We start from the raw sequence: 15,894 nt of genomic DNA on the forward strand, positions 1-15,894 counted from the left end.
GCCAGTAGGTGGCTGCCCGTGAGAAAATGTCCTGGGGTTAGTGGTTCCAGGTCAGTTGGGTCATTCGACCCTGGAATGAGTGGGCGAGAGTTGAGGCACGCCTCAATCCTGCACAAAAGTGTTTGGAACTCCCCCATTCAGTACTTATGGGGAGACGCGATCTTTTTGAAGTGGCTTTTGAAGCTCTTCACTCCAACCTCCCACAAGTCGCCCATATGTGGAGCAGCGGCGGGTATAAAATGCCAAGATAATGCTTGATGGATATACTTGGGGACTGTTTTGTCTCGGCTTTCTGCCAGAAAGGCTTTAAATTCGCATCGTAAAGATCTTGACGCTTCTACAAAGTTTGTACCATTGTCGGAGTAGATGTTTTTCGGACATCCTCTTCTGGCGATAACACGCGAAAAGGCTGCGAGAAAGCATTGGGTGCTCAAGTCACTAGTGGCGTCTAGGTGGATTGCCTTAGTGGTGAAACAGACAAAAATGCACACGTAGCCTTTCGACAGTCGACACCCCCTACCTCGGTAGATTTTGATTTCGAAAGGCCCCGCAAAGTCTACCCCGGTATTGGTGAACGCCCGGGTAAAAGTAGTACGTTCGCAGGGAAGGGTACCCATAAGTTGGGACTGCGCCTGCTTTCGGTGAATTATACAGGTTTTGCAATTGTGGATGATGGCTATGATCATGGTCTTGATATTCGGTATCCAATATTGGGTTCGGATAAGACGGAGCATGAGCTGGTTCTCGCCATGAAGGGAATTATGATGAATCATCATGACTGTAAGGCGAGAAAGCCTGCAGTTGTAAGGCAAGACGACCAGATGGCGCTCGTTATAATGACAAGTATTTTGATGCCCCTAGACGCCCCCCTGTTCTAATAATATCATCTTTGTCGAGGTATGGGTTGAGTGAGAGTATTTAACTATTTCGATCAATAGGTTCCCTATTTTTCTATTTTAAGTATTCTGTACCGTAGGATAGTTTTTGACATACTTTGATTAACGCTTGAGTCGTTGTCTTAATTTCATCGGCTGAGATTATGCACGATTCTTCGTAGAACGCGGCTATTGTTCATGGGTGAGTTCTTTTATAAAATCTCCTAACATATGATAGGACTTTCAAAGCCCTGGGTAAATTTGAGAATCGGTCGAGAATATCCATTTTATCTACCCTTGTCGTGGCATATGACTGTGCGCTTTTTCCTCAACGGACGTATTGTAGTAACTTTCTTGTGCTGGCCACTGGGAAGTGTCTTCCAGCAGCCAAGAAGATCCCTGCCACCACAACGCATTATTGACCAACTCAGACACAGGTAATCCTCTACTGCCTAAATCTGCTGGGTTTGACAGCGAGTTCACGTGAAGCCAGTCCTTATTTCCGACAATGTCGGTGATCTTGGTGATCCGATGTGCGACGAAAGTGGACCAGGAACAGGGCGGTTTCCTTATCCATGCGAGCACTATGGTTGAGTCCGTCCATAGACGTAGTTTTACGGGTCCCATTCTGACATTCCAAAAAATGGATTCGGTTATTTCTGCGAGCAGAGCTGCTCCACTGAGTTCTAAACGTGGAAGAGATATAGTCTTCACTGGGGCTACTCGGGTTTTGGCTAGCAAGAGATTTGTGAAAATTTTATCGTCCCTTTTAACGCGCATGTAGATTGCTGCTGCATATGCCTTTTCCGATGCATCGCAAAAGCCATGCATTTCGATGTCGTCCTCTGGCGTAAAATTGACCAATCGCGGTATCATAATGTCGTCTATCTTCTAGTACTGGTCGGTGAAATTTTTCCAACGTTCCAGTGTACTAGTCGATACTTGTTCGTCCCAAGCTGTGCCCTCTAACCATATACTCTGCATGGGTATTTTCGCCACAATGACCATTGGCGCAAGCCATCCTAGGGGGTCGAAAAGTGTGGCGATTGCCGATAATATTGTTCGTTTTGTAATGTTTTCAGAGTTTTCCTACGCGCCTGATTTAAAATAAAAGATATTTGAATGGGCATTCAGCGAATGCTTTGACTGAGCTGGTAATTTCGAATGCTAGGAAATTTTCGCTGAGCAGATCTGCTTTAGGTATATCCTTAAGAATTTCCCCTGAATTTGACGTACATTTGCGTAGTGGGAAGCCCGCCGAGTGTAGGACTTGACGAATTTCATCTCTGGCTTTAATGGTTGATGTGATTGTGTGTCCACCCGCTAATACATCGTATACATACATGCATTCCCTCAGTATACTAGCCGCTGTAGGGTGTGAATTTGCTACATTATCCTCCAGGTGTAGGAGCGTTCTTATCGCAAGATATGGAGCGGAGTTCACTCCGAAAGTAACAGTCTTTAACTCGTAAAGACTGATAGGGTCATTCGGGGAGGTGCGATGCACAATCCGTTGAAATTTGATGTGATTTTCGTTCACCCAAATTTTTCGATACATCTTTTCGATGTCGCTATTAAAGACGAAGCGGTACAGTCTCCAACGTAGAATTAAAATGGGCAGGTCTACTTGGAGTACTGGACCTGGGTGGAGTATGTCGTTGAGACTAATTCCATTTGCCGTAGGACTTGAGGCGTTGAAGACGATGCGCACCTTGATAGTGCCTTTACAACGGCGTGATGTGGCAAGAAATATTTATCCGAATCGTCGGATTGAATATTGTTTTTGATTTTTCTCCCTATGTCCGAGCGTTTCGTATTCTGACAGCACTCCTAAAACTGCCTAAATCTGGTTTTTTTAGTAATCGCCCCTCATTCCTGAAGAATTGTGAACAGGCACGCCTCAGGGAGGGTCCTAAAATAATATTCTAGAGTAATACTGCCTGAATGGCAGTGAAATTGTATTATATCTTCCATTTTCATAACGTTTTGTTGTGTCTGTAAACAACTGTTCACAATACCTTTCTTCTTCATTAACATTTTATTTTTGGGCACATTTTCTACCTCCCAGAAAGCCTATAATTGCTTGTATAATGCAACCTCGTTGTAAAAAGACATGATGCTCTTCGTTGGACTCGGTGCTTCGACTCGACCAGTTAGTATCCAAACGAACACTGTCTCTTAGGCCAAAAGTGTATTAAGTACATTCTTTTTCAGACCGCTCAGTATAATTTGGGAATATATGTCTCCGCCTAGTACGAGGTCTACGTCTTCGTTGACGTAGAATCTTTTTTCTGCCAAAACCAAGTCTGTCAATGCCTGCATGGTCATGGCGTTGATATGGCAGGATGGAAGATTCCCAGTGAGTTTAGGTAGGACTAGAACGGGTGTAGTCAGAACGGGTGTAGCACGGATCCACTGGAGAACGTAACTCAATGTGTGATACCTCTTTTACCTGAGCCGCATTTGTGATGCCTGAAGTCTGGGCATGCATTTTTGAAAGTATTCCGCACCGCACTTTGCTGAGCTGTATCCGCATGGAGGAGCGTGTGTTGACGAGAGTAGCATTTGGAGCAGTTGTAGGAACTGGTGCACCTCGTCACTGTATGTCCTGGGGATAAGCAATTCAGGCAGCCACTTGTGGATTTTATAAATTTAATACTTTCTGCCGGGGTTATCTCGCAAAAGCGTGAACAGTTGTGTAATCTGTGCTCAGGGGACTTGCCCATTTTACACATTGATTTTATTGTTTGCATAGATACTTTTGTTTGAAAAGTACCAAGTCTTTTCGTAGGGGTTTCTGTCGATTGTCGCGACGCATTTGGTTTTTGCACTTTAGAGGTGGCATGCCCTGTAAAACCAGACACTGTTTCAAGTGTCTGAAACCGATTCGATAGGAATTTAGCCATATCCTCCCACTTGGATATGTGCACTTTATGATCTATACTTTGCTCCCAAAGAGCCAACGTGCTCTCTGGTAACTTGGTTGAGCAGAGATATGTCAGGATTGCATCGCAATTGGAAGTGTCAATTTTGTGGCATTTGAGGGACGAAATACAATTGTTTATATCATTTTGTAGCTTGTTTGTCGAACTGCCGCCCTCACTTTCTACCTTTTTAAAATTGAATAAAATTTGTAGCTGTGTGTTCACTAAGATACGTTTGTTCTCGTATCTTTCACACAAGTTTTTCCAAGCCATCTCGAAACCTTCATTTGTGAGAGGGCATTTTTATACTCAGTTGAGCAGAGCTGACAGAGTATATTAACTTTGATTGGATAACGGTTGGTTGTACAGGTATAAAGGAATCGAGATAGATATAGACTTCCATATATCAAAATCATCGGTATCCAAAAAAAATTTGATTGAGCCATATCCGTCCGTCCGCCCGTCTGTTCGTCTGTCCGTTAACACGATAACTTGAGTAAATTTTGAGGTATCTTGATGAAATTTGGTATGTAGGTTCCGGGGCACTCATCTCAGATCGCTATTTAAAATGAACGATATCGGCTATAACCACGCCCACTTTTTCGATATCGAAAATTTCGAAAAACGAAAAAGTGCTATAATTTATTACCAAAGACGGAAAAAGCGATGAAACTTGGTACGTGAGTTGAACTTATGACGCAGAATAGAAAATTAGTAAAATTTTGGACAATGTGCGTGGCACCGCCCGGTAATTTCAAAGTCTTGCAAGATGTAATTTGGCAGTCGTTGAAGATATCATGATGAAATTTGGCAGGAACTTTACTCCTATTACTATATGTTTGCTTAATAAAAATTAGCAAAATCGGAGAACGACCATTCTTGTAGATAACTGCTAACCCTTGAAAACGGTGGCTCTTCCACTTCTTTTGCAATCATCGAAGGATCGACAGCAATCTCCAGCCACCACGATTCACGTAAGTAACACTAAAATTAAATTCATATTAATATTTTCATATATACATATACATATACGCACCAACACATAACAATACCATATTGTAATTAATTAAACAATTTTGCATATTTAATTAATTAAATAAATAATATTATAACGTGAAAGCTAATAACACATTTTTGATTTTTTATTTATCTCGTCGGACGAGCCCAAGGTCTCCTGCTCCCTCGAACATGGTCCTTCAGCGCCGATAAATGAGAAACAAATTTATATCCAGCGACCAAATTTCCATATAAAATTTTGTGCGAGGATATAATTTCACTCAACTTTAGTTTGGCGATATAATTGGTGATCCAGCAAAGAAGCAATTTTTAGTGATCCAGCGCAACTTTTTATTGGAGCAGCCATCCACATACACACATACATCAAATTAAAAGAATTATTTAAAAGTGTTTAAAGTGGTTTTGAAAATTAATTGAAGTTAAGGGTTGTTTTTGTTTGTGACCCACGCACATATGTACATATGTACGTACAATAGTGCGCGCAAAGGCCAAAAAGATTGTTAAAATAATTTTTTTTTGAAATCGGTTAATTTTTTGTTAGTCACAAATATTTGTACATTAAATTAATTTGCTTTTAAAAGTTTCAGGAGACAGGCATATGAGTCGGTAGGCTTTATTACTACCAACCAAGAGCGCACCTGAAGGTTTTGACTTCATTTGCGCTTAGAGTATATTCGTCTGGAGGTTTTGACTCCATTCGATCGCAGAGGTTGGCCAAGGCTTTTTTACCTCAGTGACCTCTTATAAAGCTAGAAAAGACTAGAGAATAGGAGTATCATACTTTTCACTTTTCCTTTTAACCTCACCTTTTTAACACTTGGCCCGTGCACATATATAAAAAAATTTAACAATTGTTCATTTTTGTTTCATTTTCACGAAATCACGTAAATTATTATAGTTTTGAAAGGTCACTTCAATTATTTTACAAAATCACTACACTTGTGTTTAATTATTAAAATTTTGCTGGCTGGCGAGCAATACACCACTTTGATTATTTACAATCGTACATATGTGCAATTAGGTACGAGCGGTCATCTGATTGCTAAAACATATGTTCATATATATAGGGTGTTTGGTTGTGTTAGCTTTTGTTAAAATCAGTGCTACTAAAAATTATCTTGTACGACAAAGCCTTTTGCTATCGAGTATTTTCCCCATATTCTGGTAAGAAATATTCGACACAGCCTAGGGCTGTACAAGGAAAAGTTCACAAAGTTCTTTGCTATAGGTTATTTCCCCTACCCTGGTAAGGAATATCCGACACAGCTTAGGGCTGTACAGGCAACATATAAATTGGTTACCATAACCACGATATCTTATCACAGCATTACAAAGCTGTCACCAACCCATCCTTAAACTGGTGCGAAACTGGCCCAAAGGAACTACTTTACCAAAATATTAAAAATATCAGTTTTCTGCGTGCTGGAATTAATTTTTGCGTGTATAATCTGTGGTGGCAATACACAAGCCCTTAAAATATAAATTTCTTTTGCTTTTTTCGTTTTAAATTAATTTCGAAGCTATTCATTAGTTTTTTCTAAGAAAATGGAAACCTTTATCAGACTCACCGATACAGTAGTAGAATATGACCAAGATTTTCTAAGCACTCCTATAAGTGACCATACAATACATTCGCTGAAAATTCGGCAAACTGATTTTAACGCTATGTATGACAAAGTGAAAGCAGCATATGACGAATTGTTGGCACATGTATCCATTCCTGATAAGACGATTGCCTCAATTCGTAAAAAACAAAAAATATGCTATGCAGCCTTCATAAGAACGATGGAAAAAATACATAGTTTAAGCGAAACGCTTGAAAAGGAAACAAAAGGCAAGGAAAACGACGAAAAGCAATTAAAGCGTCATAATAACCGTTTCCCACCATGCGGTACCTTAGTTTACAAGGGTGATTATATTTCATGGCCAACTTTTCGTGATATGTTCACGGCCATATATATTAAAAATGGCACACTTGAAGGAGTCGAGAGGATTTTCTACTTGAATCAAAAGACATAAGGTGAAGCAAAAGAAATTGTTGAAAAATGTGTTAAATAAATTGAATTGAATTGAATTGAAAATGTCCGTTGACCAATGAAGGCTTTGACACCGCTTTGCAAAACCTTAGCGATAGGTATGAGAATAAGGGAATTCTTATTAATTCTCAATTGAAATTTTTTTTTAATTTAGATTCAATAGAGCCAGAGTGCGGGACTTCTATTAAAAAATTGCAATTATTACTGACTTATTTTCAACTAAATTACCTGAACTAACACTATCGCTTTGGGAGCAGTCAGTCTAAAATAAAACGACTAGCTTCTCACAAATAGATTTCAAACGTTGGAAAGCGTTTTAGGTCTCCGAGGGGCCAAGCCAAAGATTCAGAAATCTAATAATACTAATAAATCCTCCCCCGAACCTTCGTAAAAGAAGCTTGGTGCATTTCAATCTAGTGTCGCCAATAATGCGTGCAAAATGTGCAAATCAAAGGAGCACAAAATTCACAGATGTACAAATTTCAAAAAGTTAGAGGTTAGCAAAAGGGTGAGTTATATTAAATCCAATGGCTACTGCCTCAATTGCCTCTATTCGGGACATTCGGTGTCGAGATGTACTAGCCCATACAATTGCGGCACTTGCCACTCTCGTCATCATTCTTTATTGCATTTACAGAATCAACGGTCGAAACAGTCTAACAAATCACATAAACCTTCGGATAATATACAGTCCACTTCTACACAAGCCCAACAAACGCGCGACTCTACTAGCAGTAACAAACCATCTGCTAGAAATGTACAATCCCATCATGCTAATACAAGCAAAGGGATTTTATTAGTTACGGCGCGGGTTAACATACATCACAATGGTACAAAATTTTCTGCCATATCACTTATATATTCAGGATCACAGTATTCCTTCATTAGATAGAGGCTTAGACGCAGAATAAACCTGCCAACACGTAAAATGCATGCTCAAGTTTCGGGCATCAATAATACGGTTTCTGCGCAGGTAAAGGAAGCGTGCATGATCCAACTGCGGTCACCTGTCGACCCACTGATTGCTATCGAGGCTATGGTTATTGTTTTGCCACAAGTAACTGGGAACTTGCCAACATGCCAAATTTCGGCGTTGAAACAACAAGCTTTTCCAGATCTCATCTTGGTGGATAAGCGGTTCTTCATTAACGAGCAAGTTGATCTTGTTTTGGGTGGAGACGTTTACTTACAAATAATATTAGAGGGTATTAGGAAAAATGTGCTTAATACACTTTTAGCCAAAGAAACTGTGTTCGGGTGGATTTTAACTGGCCATGCGGACGCAGTAAAACCATCTAACCATCGGGCATCCTATTTCAATGAAGTCTCATTAGTGAAGAAATTAGGCAGCTTTTGGGAACTGGAAGATATACCAAAAGCAAAAATTCGTACGCAAGATAAGCAAAAATGCGAAGAGCTCTTTAAACGTACAACTTTGCGGAATGATCAGAGAAGATATATCGTCTCATTACCTTTCCGATCAGACTTCCCAAAGAACATTAATTTAAGCCCTTCACAATTTTATTCAAATGAATCACGACTAGCGAAAAGGCCCGAGTTGCAAAAGGAATATAATAGGGTGGTCATGGAATATGAATCCAAGGGCCACATGCCCAAATTACCTGGAATACAGTCAGCTAATGCTACTGACAATTATTTCATGCCTCATCATGCGGTGATCAAAGAGGAAAGTACAACAACAAAGGTTAGGGTGGTTTTTAATGCCTCGTCTGCAACAGCAAATTGCAAAAGCCTTAACGACGTTCTCCTTCCAGGACCGGTGCTTCAGTCTGATTTAACTATGCTATTATTACGTTGGCGACTTTTTCAATCCGTCTTCAACAGCGATATTGAGAAGATGTATCGCCAGATTTTAGTCAATAGCGACTATACCAAATATCAGAGAATAATTTTTCGGTCTAGTCCGAATGAGCCTATCAGTCTTTATCTGAAGACTGTGACTTTCGGAGTTACTTGTGCCCCTTACTTAGCAATTAGAACTTGATTACAGCTAGCTGATGACTCGGAACCCGCCTACCCAGTTACATCGAATATTTTGAGAAATTATATGTACGTCAATGACGTCCTTGTTGGGGGCCATTCCATAGAATCGACAATTAAAGCGCGAGATCGGGTTAATACAGTTTCGAAATCAGCTGGTTTTCCATTACGAAAATGGAATTTTAGTGAGATTTTGGACGGGATTCCAAAAGCGCATCTTTTGCATGAAGATTTTCTAGAATTCGAAGGTACGAGCAGTGCCAAAGCACTTTGTATTAGATGGAATGCTCATTCTGCTAATTTCTCTTTCAAAGTTAAATCTATTGAAACTACTCAAATTCTAAGTAAGAGAGAAATACTTTCGGTTATTGCTAAGCTTTTTGTCCATAAGGGTGGCTGGCACCAATTATTATAGTGGCTAAAATTTTGATGCAAAACATCTGGATAGAGGGTACTAATTGGGATGAACCGGTTTCACCAGCCAAGCAGGATCATGGAACATTTTCGCGCAAAACCACATTGCAATCGAGCAGATGAGGATTCCACGATGGGTATTCTTTTCTCCAAGGGAGAATATCGAGATTCATGGATTCTGCGATGCATTGGAGGAAGCATATGCTGCTGCTGTATATCTTCGTGTAGAAAGTAAAGACGGGATAGACGTCAACTTACTTTTAGCGAAACCCAGAGTTGCTCCAGTTAAAACTATTTCTCTGCCGCGCTTGGAGCTTTGTGGGGCCGTTCTACTCGCAGAAATTATTGAATCGGTTATCAATAATCTTGATTTAGGTAACTTGAAATTGCATCTCTGGACCGATTCTACGATAGTTCTCGCATGGATACGCAAACCCTCATGCTCACGGTCCACCTTCGTAGCCCATCGCATTACTAAAATCCTAGATAAAGTAGGAAATTCAAGTTGGTCTCATGTAGATTCCGCAACCAACCCAGCAGACTTAGCTAGTAGGGGTGTATTAGCACACGAGTTGCTTAACAATTCCTTGTGGTGGCAGGGTCCTTCTTGGCTTCAAGAAGGTAAAGAAAAATGGCCGCCACAAAATACAGACTATACTACTAATAGCGAGGAAAAAAGGGTCAAAGTACATACTACCACCACAGGAAATGTTAGTGATATTCTTCAAAGATTTTCTAGCCTACCCAGAGCTTTGAGAGTGATGTCGTATATTTTTAGGTTTTCTCAGAGAACAAATCCCAAAACAAAAGCCCCATTTAAGCCATTGTGTTGCTCAGTTGCAGCAGCCGAAATTAAATCATCGATTACTCGGTTAATAACACAGGTATACAGGGTTTTGGATCTGGGCAACTAAAAGTGGTTTTTAAGTCAATTTATGACGCTGAATCCGAATCTGCATTCCGTTTTTTAAGATTGATTCTAGTTTTTAATATAGTCAATAAATTCATTTTTTAAGATTTTTGTCAAATAATATTCATTTTATTAACTTAAAAGTAACAAATCAGAATTGAAGATTGGTGGAACTTTGCCTTTTGTATTGTTTAGTATCTGTTTCGCGTATTAGAGTCCAACAATAGTCGCTCATCATGCCTTCATCCCAAAATCCTTGGTATCGTCTTTCAATGTTGGCTAGATCTTGGTGTAACCGCTCTCCCTGTTCGTCGCTCGTATCACCCAAGTTAGCAGTACGTGGAACTGGCTTGGATACTGATGATACATCAGGATAATTATATTTTGCTAATTTTTTTGCATTTATACCCGTAACTTTCATCAAACAAAAGTAGCAATCATCTTTATGGTTTTTAGGTTCTCTCCAGAGCGCTGGCATTGAAAAGGAAAAGTACTCACGTTCTCCCGATGACCACTTATACAGCTTTGTTTTGCATGCGTTACAAATAAATTTCGGTCTCCATGACTTACGAGTGTCTGCTACGCTGAAACCAAAGTAGTGCAGATACGCATCTTTGACCGCATATGTTATTATTTTGCCACTTTTTTTAATCATATAACCACCACAAACGTAACAAAAACACTTTGGATCAACTTTGCAACACTGTCTGTGCATTTTTATTTTTATATAATGGTGTTTATGGTTTAGAATATATTTTAATTCTGAGTCTTAAACTATTTTACATTTGCTTATATACTAAATTTTAAAACTATGTTCCTAAACGTAACTATACTTGTAAGTGCGTTTGTGTATCTAATGTTAGACAAAGGACTAATTTTAATGTCTTCTTAGTTTATTCTATTGTTTGCTTCTATTGTTCTATTGATTCTATTGTTTGTTTGTTCAAGGGCATTGCTTGAATATTAAGAAACCATCTGTTTTGTATGAGGGTTGTTTATACTTATCTTTCCTCAAGTGGACTGTATGTGTGTACATATGTGTGTGTATGTGTGATAGGTTTAGGTACCTTATCCTGTTTGTTTTGTAAGTATGTATGTATGACAATATTATCTTAAATTCTAGTGGACTGTATAAATTTACTTATTTTAGAGCGGCGTAGTTATATGTTCATACTTTTATGAACATTCTGCCATTTTTACTTACTTATCAAGCAGTGCCACGATTTAAAAGCTTCTATAACAGCACAATGGTGCTATCATGCGAGATCTCGGAAACTAGAATCAATCTTGAAAAACTAAATGCAGATTCGAATTCAGCATATCAAATATAGTTAAGAATCACTCTTATCTGCTGAGATCCAAAAGTTGACCTGAATTTGGAAACTTGTGTAATCATTGCACAGAGGCACTAATTTAGTTCGGAAATTAATAAACTCGAAGCAGGAGAACTAATAGATTCAAAGAGTGAAATACTTTCTCTCAATCCATTTATTCACGAAGATAATGTTTTGCGGATAAAAGGGCGTAATGAAGCATCTGAAGATTTACCGTTCAACGAACGTTGTCCCAGTATTCTCCCATATAATTGTAGGTTATCACATCTGATAGTTCAATTTATCCATGACATATCACTTCATGGTGAAACCCAACTAATGTTGCGACTTATCAGAAGGCAATATTGGATTCCTCGAGTGAAAACAATGTTAAGTCTATTATTCATAATTGTTAGATCTGCACGATCTACAGAAAATGATCGCAAAACCAACTTGTGTGTGCATTGCCGAAGGAGCGAACTACATTTTCGCGAGCGTTTACCAATACAGACGTTGACTTTATAGGACCATTTGATATTAAAAGTTATCGCGGCCGTGGTTGCCGCATTTCAAAGGGTTACATTTGTTTACTTTGCTACCAAAGCTATTCATTTAGAAGCCACAAGTGACTTAAGTACCGCATCCTTTTTAGCAGCCTTTGACAGGTTCATTGCTAGACGAGGATGTCCAAAAAATATATATTCCGACAACGGAACGAATTTTGTCGGAGGTTCAAGGGCACTTAAAAAAAAACTTAAGGGGGCTTTATTGATAGATACAGTGCGGGAGGTGTTGGAGCCTTTGTGCGCGATACTTATGAGTGTACCTCAGTAAGTAAAAATCTTTATAGTGCTGATATGCTACAACTTTCTCTTAATATAAAAGGCGAACAATTTGTTTTCCTAGGGGTATACAGACTACAATCTGTTCCTATTTCTGTATTTATTCAAGAATACTCCAGTTTCGTGCTGTGTGAAGAAACTACAAACTTTTTCATACTGGGTGATTTTAATTTAGACCTTTTGCATCACTGTAATACAACTGACGATTATTTGGCCTTGATGGCTGGAAATGGTTATACTTCCTATATTAATGAGCCGACGCGCTTAAGTTCGGGTACGTGTATTGATCATATTTTTTGCCGCTTTAATGCCGTACCATATAGATATTGTAATAGTTTTAACATTGACTTGCAAATAACTGATCACACGATGACGGGTTTGCAAATATTTGGAATTGTTTTCGACAAACCAAAAGCAAATCGCGTTCAGAAATCATATACCAAAGTTAATTTCCCTATGCTGAACCATAAGATATGTTTCGAAAGTTGGTCGAATGTCCTCGCTGAAAATGACATATCAGTAGCTTTTTACATATTTTTAGATACCTTAAACGCGCACATTCTCAACTCTTCGTATACTGTAAATAATCGTAAAAAAAATGTGAGACTTAAGCCTTGGATTACTCGGGATCTCCTACAGAAAATAAAGCTCAAAAACCAACTAAGAAAAAAATGTGCTAAGTATCCTAGTAATAGAAGGCTCCGCACTAGATACAACAAAATAAGTAATAGCACCAATAAGGCCATACGACTGACGCGGGAAAACTTCTTTCGAAACAAGTTTAATTCAGCACTTGGTAATATTAGGAAAGAATGGGAAGTTGTCAATAATCTTCTTAATCGAAACGGTGAAAAAGATAATGAGCGAATAGCATTACAAGCTGGAAGTCAGTCGATTACGGATGCTGTGGAAGTAGCTAATAAACTTAACACGCACTTTACAACGGTTGGGAACACAGTATTAACTAACTGCAATTGTCGGTTTGCGACCCATTTACCATCGGGCCAATATGCTCGAAATAGCTTCTTTTTTGACCCTATCACAGGTTTCGAAATTATAAGCATTATAAAAACCTTAAAAAACTCTAGTTCATGCGGTGAGGATGGTATTTCCAATTTAATTTTAAAAAAGATATATTTTAATGTGGTTGATATACTGATATACTTATTCAACACCAGCATTACTCAGGGTATTTTTCCCGATGGTTTGAAATGTGCGATTGTAATTCCGATCTTGAAAAAAGGGGATAAAAAAGATGTTAATAATTACAGACCTATTTCACTACTCTCGGCCATATCTAAAGTTTTTGAAAAGGCTGTTAAAACCAGAATTGTTAATTTTCTAAATAAAGCGAGCTTTTTTAGCTCCATGCAGTTTGCCTTTCGTTCTGACCTTTCAACAGAAGACGCTTTGCTAGATTTTTGCACCAACGTCTACAAAGCTCTGGATGAAAAAAGAAGTTGTGCTGGTCTCTTTGTGGACATAACAAAAGCTTTTGATATGGTCGATAGGGGTGTACTATTGGATAAACTATATAGTGCGGGATTCCGCGGTGTTATGCATAAGTGCCTTAAATCGTATATATCGGGCAGAACACAAAAAGTTAAAGTAGAATGTAGCTACAGTAGCTTACAGCTTGTTAATCTGGGTGTTCCCCAAGGCTCAGTTCTTGGTCCAATATTGTTCTTGGTCTATATTAATTCAATATTTAAGCTTCCATTGAGAGGCAAGGCCACTGCCTTTGCAGACGATCTTGCAATTGCGTACAGTACACCGAATTACTTTGAATTAATATGTGACATTAACCATGATATACATTTGTTACGAACCTGGTTCGCTTCACACAAACTGATTGTAAGTAGTAAAACTAGACTTATGTATTTCAGTCATGTTCTCAAAGAACAACCAAGTTATGATGTCATATTTCACTCCGCAGTGTGCTCTCGCTTTAACATGCACCATATAGCGTGCACTCAAAGTGACGCGATGAGATCTTTTGATTGTAATAGAAACTGTAGTGAGAGCTGCTTCAGGGTTGAAGTTGTTGAGAATTTCAAGTACCTAGGAATTATAATAGACAACCGCTTGAGTTGGTCTGAGCACATTAATGCTCTAAAAAAATACTTTCTATATACCACTCGTCACTTTTATCGTCTGAAAAAGTTATGTTCAATATCCACTTTAAAAACAGTTTACTACGGAATATTTCAATCTAAACTGCAATATGGTATCACATGCTGGGGCGGCGCTTCGGCTAATAAGCTGTCAGCAGTGGTAACAATTCAAAAGGGGGTTATAAGGCGAATCTGTAGTGCAAACTATAGGTCTCACTCTATGCTATATTTTAGGAAACTAGATATATTTCCGTGTCGACATCTCTATCTTTACAAAGTTTTAAAAACATTCTTTATACGGTGTGGCTACCTGGAAAGCTTTCCTTCGGAAGTCTACAACTTACGAAGAAATCTACTTCCGATGGTACAAATTCCGCATACTAGGACGTCGCACTTTAGAAGTTTTTACACATACACGTCGTGCAAATTTTTCAACTCCCTTCCTCCCACTGTACAGGTAATAAGAAATGTCAACTTATTTAAAAAAGAAGTTAAGCTGTATCTTTTTGGTTATAATCACTTTGAATTAGAAACGATGCTGAGGATGACCCTATAAACTGTACATACCTTAGGAAGCTGCAAATATTTAGTATTGATTCTCTTTCATATCTTTGATGATTTAATTTAATGTATAACTTAAACTCTTTATGAAATTTTTATTTTTGTACACCCCACACAAAACAATATACCAAAGCTAGGACTGGCATTTAGAACTATGTTAAACTTTAATATAAAAAATGCCATATACTTTTCCTATGCTGCATAGTAATTTGAAATTATTTAATGTAATATTGTAATCTTAGGTTAATAAGTATGCATCTGGAAAATGTTTAATAAAATACAATACAAAAAATACAATACAATTGCTGATTCGCGTGATACAACTTTACCAAAGCATGCACATCAATTACTGCAATGGCACTTCATACCGCCATCTGCGCCGCATATGGGCGGTCTCTGGGAAGCGTGCGTTAAAAGCTTTAAAGCACATTTTAAAAAGATAGCATTTGAGGGGAAATACACGTTTGAGGAATTTAGCATGCTCCTATGTCGAATAGAGTTGTGTCTCAACGCGCGACCTTTAATCCCTGCTTCTAACCAACCTTCTGACTTAGAACCTCTTACCCTGGGTCATTTCCTAGTAGGAAGACATCTATTAGCCCCGCCAGAATTAGATACGAACGAGAATCCTGCTTCGGTTGTTAATCGATGGCAGAACTTGAAAACTCTACAACATAAGTTTTGCCGAAAATGGAAGTCGGAGTATTTAGCTGAACTACACAAACAGAATAAGTGGAAACAACCTCAAGCTAACATAAAAGTTGGAGATCTTGTAGTCATCAAGGAGAAGATACGTTGTTATTTTATCGAACCAAAGCGTCGAAGGCGCAAATTTGGAATAAATAATTGGGAAAAATTAAAACCACACAAAATCGCTCAATTTTTCA

The 15,894-nt window shown here is 38.6% G+C and overlaps 1 long non-coding RNA gene across 1 annotated transcript in view; it reads right to left on the reverse strand.

The window, feature by feature from the left end:
• Positions 1–15,894, reverse strand: part of LOC137235494 (uncharacterized) — a 236,341-nt gene that overhangs the window by 83,545 nt on the left and 136,902 nt on the right. The window lies entirely within an intron of this gene.

Source organism: Eurosta solidaginis, chromosome X (assembly GCF_040869045.1).
Source record: "Eurosta solidaginis isolate ZX-2024a chromosome X, ASM4086904v1, whole genome shotgun sequence".
Taxonomy (NCBI): Eukaryota; Metazoa; Arthropoda; class Insecta; order Diptera; family Tephritidae; genus Eurosta; species Eurosta solidaginis.